We start from the raw sequence: 9,446 nt of genomic DNA on the forward strand, positions 1-9,446 counted from the left end.
AATGTAATTGCAATGTATTGGCTATGTATTTTGTTGGCAACGAAGGACACAGAATTTGCTGGCGAGGGGGCTTCTTATTGATGAGGTCAGTAGAACTTTATTTATTTTATTATGCTAGTTAATGTGTTTAATAATAGGCAAATAATCTATTATCCCTATCTGGATAATAGTTATTTTGCACATTATTGTACTGTATGTGTTGGGGGGGGGGGGGTGGAGGGGGGGATTGATGTATTTAATGTATCGAACATGTTTATTTTTTTTACATACAGGGTTGTTTCCTCAGGTCTGCGGGGGACCTATGCAGACCACCTGCGATCTTCTCTGGCTTCTCACAGGTAAATGGCTGCCGGGTCCAGGGGGAAACCTGCGGGGAAGAACCGGTGGCCCCACATCTGTGGGGGCACCGTGGACCCGTAGGGACCACCTGAGGGCCCCCAGACCCCCCGTGGGAACCACCTGAGGCCCCTCAGACACCTGTGGGTCTGACTCGGGGCCCCCAGACAGCCACGGGCCTACCCGTGGGGACCCCATTGTGGCCCACGGTGACCTGCGGAGACCACCTGGTGGACCACGGCGCCTGGCGGGGACCACCTGCAGGCCTCCAGACCCTGTTTGAGACATGGTGCTGGGCTACTGTGAGGTCTGTGAGGTGACCCGTCAGGCCCACGGGGACCCCCGTGGGCCTGGGGTATTAACCCTGTATGTAAAATAATAAATCATGTATTTATGGGGGGGCACAGGGGGTGGGTTATGTATTTAATAAATATAATGATGTTTATTGTGGGGCTGTGTATTGTTTTTATTGTGGGTACTGGGGGTGGGGGAAAGGGGTATTGGCCCCAAGGGTATGTGGGTAGGCCTCCCGGCTGGGTATTGGTTGAGGGTGGTTAGGCCTCACGGGGTGGGGGGGTAGTGGGGAAGGGTATTTAGGCCTCCCGAGTGGTGGGTGAAGGTGGGTTAACCCCTTAATGACTGTAGCGGTTAATAACCGCTATGGTGATTAAGGGGTTAGGGGACATTACATTGGCTGTTTTTATTCTTGTTTATGTTTTGCAGCATCGGAGGAGGCATGGACAGTGATGAAGATGAAGATAGCCTTCATCGTGCCAGCCGGACATGGGTGAGTGCTATATGTATTTATTGTATTTATTGTTCTTTATGTATTTTAAATGGGCAAATTCACTATTATCCATATGTGGATAATAGTAATTTTGCACATTACTATACTGTATGTGTTAAGGGTGGTGTATTTATGTGTTGTTATTTTTTTGGGGTGCACTGAATTGGTACTGCAGGCCTGCGGGGAAAACCCGAGGGCCACCGCCGGCCTATAGTATCATTGCTGTGCATCCCAAAAATGTGATATATGTTATGGGGGTATAGGGATTGTTGGGGACACAGGGGGTGTATGTTGTTTATTGCAATGTTTATTGGGGGCAATTGTCCCCAATAAACATGCTATTATGCCTTAACCCCTTCATTGCCTTAGCGGCTATCCGCTATGGTAATGAAGCAGCATTAATGTATTTTAATAATATTGTGCGGGAGCAGGGGGTCCCCTGAGCTGAACCGCATTGATTTCTGGCTCAGGGACCCCCTGCTTCCCGAGTTACAGGCCCCAGCATGGGGCATCGGTGCGAGTGTCAACGCCATCTTTATAGCGGGCATGTCACGTATGGGATGCTATAAAGATGGCGGCGACGCTGGAACCCGATGACCCATACCGGGGCCTGTAACTCGGGAAGCACAAATCACAAATTGATCCACAAATCAACGCGGTTCAGCTCAGGGAAGCCCCTGCTCCCGTACACTATTATTAAAATTATATTCATGCTGCTTCGTTACGATAGCGGATAGCTTCAAAGGTAAGGAATGATTATTTATATGTGTGTTTTACTCATCGTGTAGATGTGCAGAGGGTCTCCGGAGCTGAGCCGCTTTGGTTTTAGGTCCGGGGACCCCCTGCTTCCCGAGATACAGGCCCCTTTAGGGGGTGCCAGTATCCCTCTGCTTTGTTTAAATTCTGCGGTCACGTGTTTGGGACATTTAAATGCAGAGGGATACCGGCACCTCATAAAGAGGCCTGTATCTCGGGAAGCAGGGGGTCCCCGGACCTGAAACCAATGCGGTTCAACTCCGGAGACCCCCTGCACATGTACACTATGAATAAAAATAGAATTTATTTTTTTTTTGCCGATGTTGGCGCAGAGAGAGCGGCGGTTGTCTCTCTGCTGCAGGCACATCTCGGCAGGGGACGGCATATCGCCTGGTTATCGGCAGACAGACTGTTTCGCCACCGCCTACTCAGCGTGTTGCTTTCGCAGTGATTCGCCAGGGATATGGCCCTTCCTGAATACTGTGAGGGCAACACGCCAAAATCATGCCGATATTGAAACCCTGCCGAGAGTGCTTTTTCGGTGCTTATTGCATCGAGCCCTAAATCGGGAAGCCTCAAATTGCTTTTACTTTTGACCTTTCCTCTGATTCCTTAATTCACGGTAGAATGAGGCGGTTCTTTACTGACTTAGAGAAATCTATCCACCCTGTGATAGTGTGTTTAGTACGCTTTTGAAATTTGCACAATTGTGCATTTTCTAGGAGTGCTTTATTTTGTAGCCCTGATCACTGCATCTATGGAATCATGCACAGTGTTTTTTCCCTCGTGTAGGGGTGAGACCCTAAACCGCGGCATATATTCTCTGGGAATCGGGGAATCTCCATGGATACCTTATCTATAGTGCCCTGACATTCACCTCTTCTCTTTAATACTCTCTGAGCTTTTACAGTATTTACACAAAAAGCCACGGCACAGACCATACAGCTAACGTGTGGTTGTTTGTGGTAGAGAAAAATAAACACATCACAATTTGAGACTCCTAAGAAATGCATGTTGTGTTGTATTTTCCGCAGGGCACCCATGGTGCTTTTTCGGTAAGTGTAGCATTTCCACTGCAACAGTGTGGAGATTGCGATTTCACGCATTTAAACACAATGTATGCGTTATTATGTTGATGTTTCAAATACACACTATTAGTCACAATTTGAAATAATATGACATGGTTCGTATACATATGTATGCTATGTGTATGTGCATATATATATATATATATATATGCTCTGGATGTCTCTAGCAGTGTGTGTGTGTGTAGTGTATTAGCAATACACAAATAGATACATTGACTGACATATAATTTGCGCGTAAATAGATGCACCAATCAATAATTACAATGATTAGGTCTATAGTATATAAATAAAGGGAGCCACCGATGCCATGTTGGCAGATCATAACATCGCCATGATCTAGGCTCAGCTCCCATTAGAAATGCAGGGGTTGCTGGGGAGAAAGCCATGTGATGGTACAAAGCTTGAGGCAATACTGGTGCTGGATCATATCTTAGCAAGTCCAATTAGAGATGCGCTGCACTCTCTTCACTTGTAATAATGCAATTAAGCAGTGACATGTGATGTTAATAGGATCTGATAGGAACTGTAAGGAAAGACCAAGCTTGCGGCATGCTGTGCTGAATAAAGATATCACACACACCTCTATTAATATTGGTTCTAATAAGGAGGATTAGATAGAGAAACAGTTGGAATCTGCATCTGCAGTTCCTCCCATCGCATTATCACACAAAGCTACTAGGGAAGACCTGTGGCACCTTGACTCCTTAACACTGCAGGATGGCATGGCGATGCAGTCAGAAGGGGCATATGTCCCAATGGCAGAGACAGCAGAAACCAATAACTCATATATTCTGTATCTTCCACTGCATGGTGGCATAGTAACATAGAGACAGGGTAAGGCCGAGCTCATACACTCCGCTTGCTTGCGAGAGTGCGATCTCCATCTGTGCCGCGCTGCTGTAGCACAGGAGATCTATGCTCACAGTGTTGCAGGCGTTTGGGGGCGTGGCGGAGGCGGGGTGGACGCATCACGGACGCGTCATGAAGCTGGTTGGGCCTCATTGGCAGAACCAGCTCACGTGATGCTAGCGTCACGCGGCAGTCGCCTAAGAAGCCAAAGTTTTCGTCTTCTCAAAACGCTGCCACGTCAATGCGCTACGTCACTGGCAGGCGCGCAGGCACTTGGGTAACTACTATAGCCAAGTACTGCATTGTGCCAGATGTGCACACGCACGCACATAGCGACGCCGGCAGCATAATCTCGGCCTAAGAGTTTAGCCCATGCAGTCTACATCTTGCACTATACAGTGGCATAGGGACATGGTGACATAGTTACATAGGAGATGAGGTTGAAAAAAGACATACGTCCATCTAGTTCAACCTATGCTAAGTTTAGACGACAGATACTTATCCTATATCTATACTTACTGTATATTGATCCAGTGGAAGGGAAACCAAAAACCACAGTGACATATCATCCAAAGATATCTCATAAGGGGAAAAATAAATACCTTCCTGGCTCCAATGACTGACTGACATAAAAACAGAAGAAGCATGTGGCCCGCTAACAAGGTCCGTCCTACTGCGAAGCGACATTGTGAGATCTAGAGGAAGAAGGAACTCATTTCCCTTTTAATCTTTACCTCACTGCAAGGTCAGGTTTTGACTATCGGGAAAGCACCAGGACTCAAGTACCTGTCCCTATGTCTGCAGAAAAAAGGAGGGGGAGTCAGGTCAAGCCACTTGGGATGACCCTGCAAGGGTCCTAAGGTAAAAGAAAATTGCAAAGACAAATGGCCCGGTTAAGGAGTAATAATCATGAGCAAAAGGGAGTGAAGCACCCCAAAAAAGATAGCAAAAAAGATAATTTAATGACTATAAACGTCAAGGTTGCATCCAACGTTTCAGTGCCAACATGCACCTTCATCAGGGATGTTGGCACCGAAACGTTAGATGCAACCTTGACTTTTTATAGTCATTAAATGACCTTTTTTGCTATCTTTTAATTTTTCCTTCTCCTATGTCTGCAGAACCAGAAAGGACCTATCACCTACTCCAGGGGCGGCCAACTGCAGTCCTCAAGGGCCACCAACAGTTCAGGGTTTAAAGCTGCAGTTCAGTCAATATCCTGCATGTGTGTTTTTTTTTAATAAATCAGTTCTGTAGTAAGAAAAAATACTTTTAGCATTTTCTGTTTTAAAAAACAACAACTTTGAAAGACCAATTTTCTTGTATTCTATTTTAACAAGCATTTGCTAAGTCACTGCCCCTTCATGTCCTGTCACAAGCTCTGGCACACCCCTTTGTCAGCCCTGCCCTCCCTCTAGCACATGTCAGTGCAGGAGTGCTCATGAATATTCATGAGCTTCCACTTAGTGACAGAAGCAGAAGAAAAACATATCCCTTCACTAAAGATGTCAGCAAATTTCGCCGATCAATACATGGAGAACGAATTGACTGGCAGCTATACAGTTCTTTAGGTAATTAGAGATTGCCCACATGAAACTATTGAAGTAAAAAAATTAATTAAAAAAAAAAAAGACTGAACTGCAGTTTTAAGGATATCCCTGCTTCAATCAGTGGCTCAGTCAACATATGATTGAGGACTGGAGTTGGCCACCCACCACAGGGTATCACAATGACACAAGACCCCAAAAGTATACTGAATGTACCTCTTGCGTTGCGGTGACATAGAAAACTAGGGGTTTATGCAGAGGGCTGTAGAAAGTCCATAGGCCAAGAACTGGCTGATTGTATCTATTTGCGCTCCAATTTAAAAGTGTCTCTGCAATGCAATACAAAGCAATAGACTGCAGATCCCTCCAGCAAGTAAGGGGTTATGTGCGGTGAACCAGAAAGAGCTGGATGTTTTAAGTGCGTTCCTTGTTCCATTGGTCTTTGCTGGGGGAAGAACAGTCTTTTAATGGAGTTTATTCAATCCAAATGTAATCACCACTTCTGCCCATCTAAAACAGCCATACAATATTGTACATTACCAGTACATTAACATCCTATGAAGCCAGTCACCCCAGGACAGAAAATACTGGCTCATATTACAGACCACAATAAGTGTGAATATGGCCTCAATTTAATAAACGTTGGGAAGGAGGCTTACATTTCTTGCAATTGGTCTTGGAATGGTTTCTTGCTTTCCAATTACTGCCTGCTTTAATCTGTTTAGGCCTTGCTTGGAGAACACTTGATGCCACTGAAAGAGACTCATTACAGAGTTACTCGTAACAAGGCAAACAGTTTACATATTTCTGAACCTGATCCGAAAAACTGATTTAAAAATCTATACAGGCAATCAAATTTCCCTGAAAATATATACACAAAAGTCTGCGAGGAGGTGACTGGGATGAAATAAATGTACTCTTGCAGAGACAGGAAGAACGCCAAAACAGGGGGTTATTAAAGATCTTTTCCGAGTAAATGGGCTCTTCTAGCGACCGAGGCTGAAACCCATCCTTCCCCAGGGAAAATTAAAGAGGGCAAGAAGACAAGCATGGGAAAAAAGGAAAGATGTGTGTGCTTTTTCTTTGGTGCAGCCGGCATTAAATATTCAGCAAAAAGGAGCAGATCGGTTTTCATGAGTCTTTTTGTTTCTTGTGTATCGGCTGACAGATGCTATAAACAGACATAGACAAACATGCCTGAATGCATGCTGCGACAGACTCATGCGACGACAGGTGTATCACTGTGGGATCGCCTCCTATAATTCCGCCCTGTGGGATGCTTCGGACAGGGCAGGAAATGCATGGGTGGTGTCAAGGTATCGACAGTAACACTTTGCACCAGTGAGTGCCGGCAGGTCAAGTACTATTCCAAAGTGTCCCTCTCACTTATTGGCTGGCAGCCTTCGGGGGCCTATTCAGGTAGCTGTGATAAGTGACTTAACGCTTGGTAAGTGCACTTTCCAAGCGATTTTGCATGTGTGGCTATGCAGAAAGCTTCGGCAACATGGCAAACTCGCTTGGAAAGCGATCTGCACTCTGGCTCCGACAAGCCGTGCGGTAGCTCCAAAAATGCCCTAACTCGCATCACCAACTGCTATTCAGGTAGCTTCGATATGCACATCACGCCTCAAACCCGCATGTTTTGTTTCCGCTAGCGTGGCGAGATCGGGATCGCGATGTGCATAGGAAAGGAGTATATTTTAATTTTTAATACATAGTATTGAAGGTGGTCTCTGGACGTGAACCGCATTAATTTCAGGTCCGTGGACCACCTGCTTCCTGAGGTACAAGTCCCAGTATGGGCAAGTTTAATTCTTCCGTGTCATGTGGGCTGTGACGTGGGACATTTAAACTTGCCGGAGATACAGAGGCCTGTACCTCGGGAAGCAGGGGGTCCCCAGACCTGAAACTAATGCAGTTCAGCTCCGGAGAACCCCTGCTTCAATACTATGTTAATAAAATAAAAACAGTGCTATCGCCTGTAAGAGCTGTGCAGGGAGATGCATCTTCTCTCTGCACAGCTCTTTTAGATTGGAGAGAAATCACACGGGCATATCGCTTTAAAAGCAAATTCCAACTTGTGCGGTAAGTCATTTTTCCAAGCGATATATCTTACAGAATACTGTACAATATTTTCACAAAATTCATACCGTTCGGTAGGAACATGCAAACACGTTCAGTGTTGCAGTGATTACATCGAAGATACCTGAATAAGCCCCTTAGTATGTTGGGAGTGAACCTCCCTCATTCGGAGCCTCCTACATCCATTGGGAGGTGGCTATACGCATTAGAAAACTAATTGGAAGTACAGTAAGTCTCATTTAGAAATCAGGGTCAATAATGTGTAATGTGCATCATTCATTGGTAAGCTGTGTTTCTCAATGGAAAGCATACTCATTCATAGCGAGTCACACTTATAGAAGAGAAGGCAATACTGCTGTCTTGGAGTGATTCTCCTATGCTGGAAGACAGGCCTGCCCAATGGATGGAAATCCAAATGATTTTGAGCATCTCACGCATAACCCAACAGTCTTACTGATTTTGGGCGAATCATACACATGATTAGAATAGTTTCACTCGTTAGGAGAAACTCCGTGAGCGGTCTCTCTACTAGATAGATCACATTCACTGGAAGGCAGCCTCACTGGTACGTAATGGCCTCGTAGTAGACAAGTCATAGAAGTCAGGTTTATTCTGTTAAAGCAGCTATTCCCCACACAACCCCAGGTGAGTTTAACTCATAAAATACTAGTATCTGGCCCCCATGTATTGCTCTTTTTTTAAATGTTAAAAATCATAATTTAATCTCCTGTCTGTGAAGTTACCCAGGTGACCTTTAGGCCGCGCTTACAGTCCCGGCGACGCAACGTCGCGTCAAAGCAAATGTATTGAAACGTAGGAGTGGCGCGACTGCGCGACGGCTTGGAAGTCAATTCAATTTTATTTTTTCAGCGACCGCAACGTGCCTTCAGCGTCGCCGTCGTGTCGCCCGGACTATAAGTGTGGCCTTAGACAGCACTCGTCTCTGGAGAGAGCTCATTTTAACCTCCCGGACACTTCATATTTCAAACGATTATAACTCTTGAACGGAGCATAACTTTTAGAAAAGAAAAACAGTGTCGGAATGGACAAAAAGAGATCTCTGAAAGAACAATCTGCAACGCCTTTGATTTAAATGCATCCTTATGCTTTAAAATGCGCACTTGTTGTCATAATTAGATTGTAAGCTCCTCGGGGCAGGGACTCCTCTTCCTTAATGTTACTTTTATGTCTGAAGCACTTATTCCCATGATCTGTTATTTATATTATTTGTTATTTATAGGATTACCCCATGTATTACTACTGTGAAGCGCTATGTACATTAATGGCGCTATACAAATAAAGACATACAATACAATACAAAATAAAAATACCTGGACAAGGTATGATCAGTTTAGATGCCTATTCACCAAAGGCTTCAAAAAAAGGTTCCAGTTGTGATTATGAATACATAATTAATGAAAACTGCACCAAAGAACTACAGCTAGTTTCACAAAAGTCTGCAACATCCGTTCACTACAGATCAAAAATGGAGTCTAAATGCTTCAAAAGGTGATAAATACTTTGTATGTTATGTTCAAATATGGTGTTTTTTGTTGTTGTTGTTTTTTTTACCATGCGTAAGAGTGAAAACGCCAATAAAGGCTGCTTTGTACAACCCCTAATTGGAGATACAAACAGATAAATAAGACAGCCCTCCTCTTTCCAGCGTTTGGATGTAGGGGAGGCCTGATGTTCAGGCACAGCAGCGTATCAGGCTGAGAGTCACCCTGGGTGCAGTGAGAAAGGTCTGACCTTCTGTAGGTGCTGAGAGGCAGGCATTTAAAACATTCACTCCATCATGTTTAAGGGATGTCATGGTTAATAAATTATAACTGTTTACACCTCACCCTAAGTGTCTTCTTTTTCCACTTCAGTGGCAGATCATGAGTCTGAGATGGTATCTTTCTCTGATTCAACTTAATCTAAAGCTGTACCTTTCTCCACAGAACGGACCCTTCGTCCTCCCAAAATGCTAAAGTTACACTGACGAAGACAATGTGC

This window comes from Ascaphus truei, chromosome 9 (genome assembly GCF_040206685.1).
Source record: "Ascaphus truei isolate aAscTru1 chromosome 9, aAscTru1.hap1, whole genome shotgun sequence".
Lineage (NCBI taxonomy): Eukaryota > Metazoa > Chordata > Amphibia > Anura > Ascaphidae > Ascaphus > Ascaphus truei.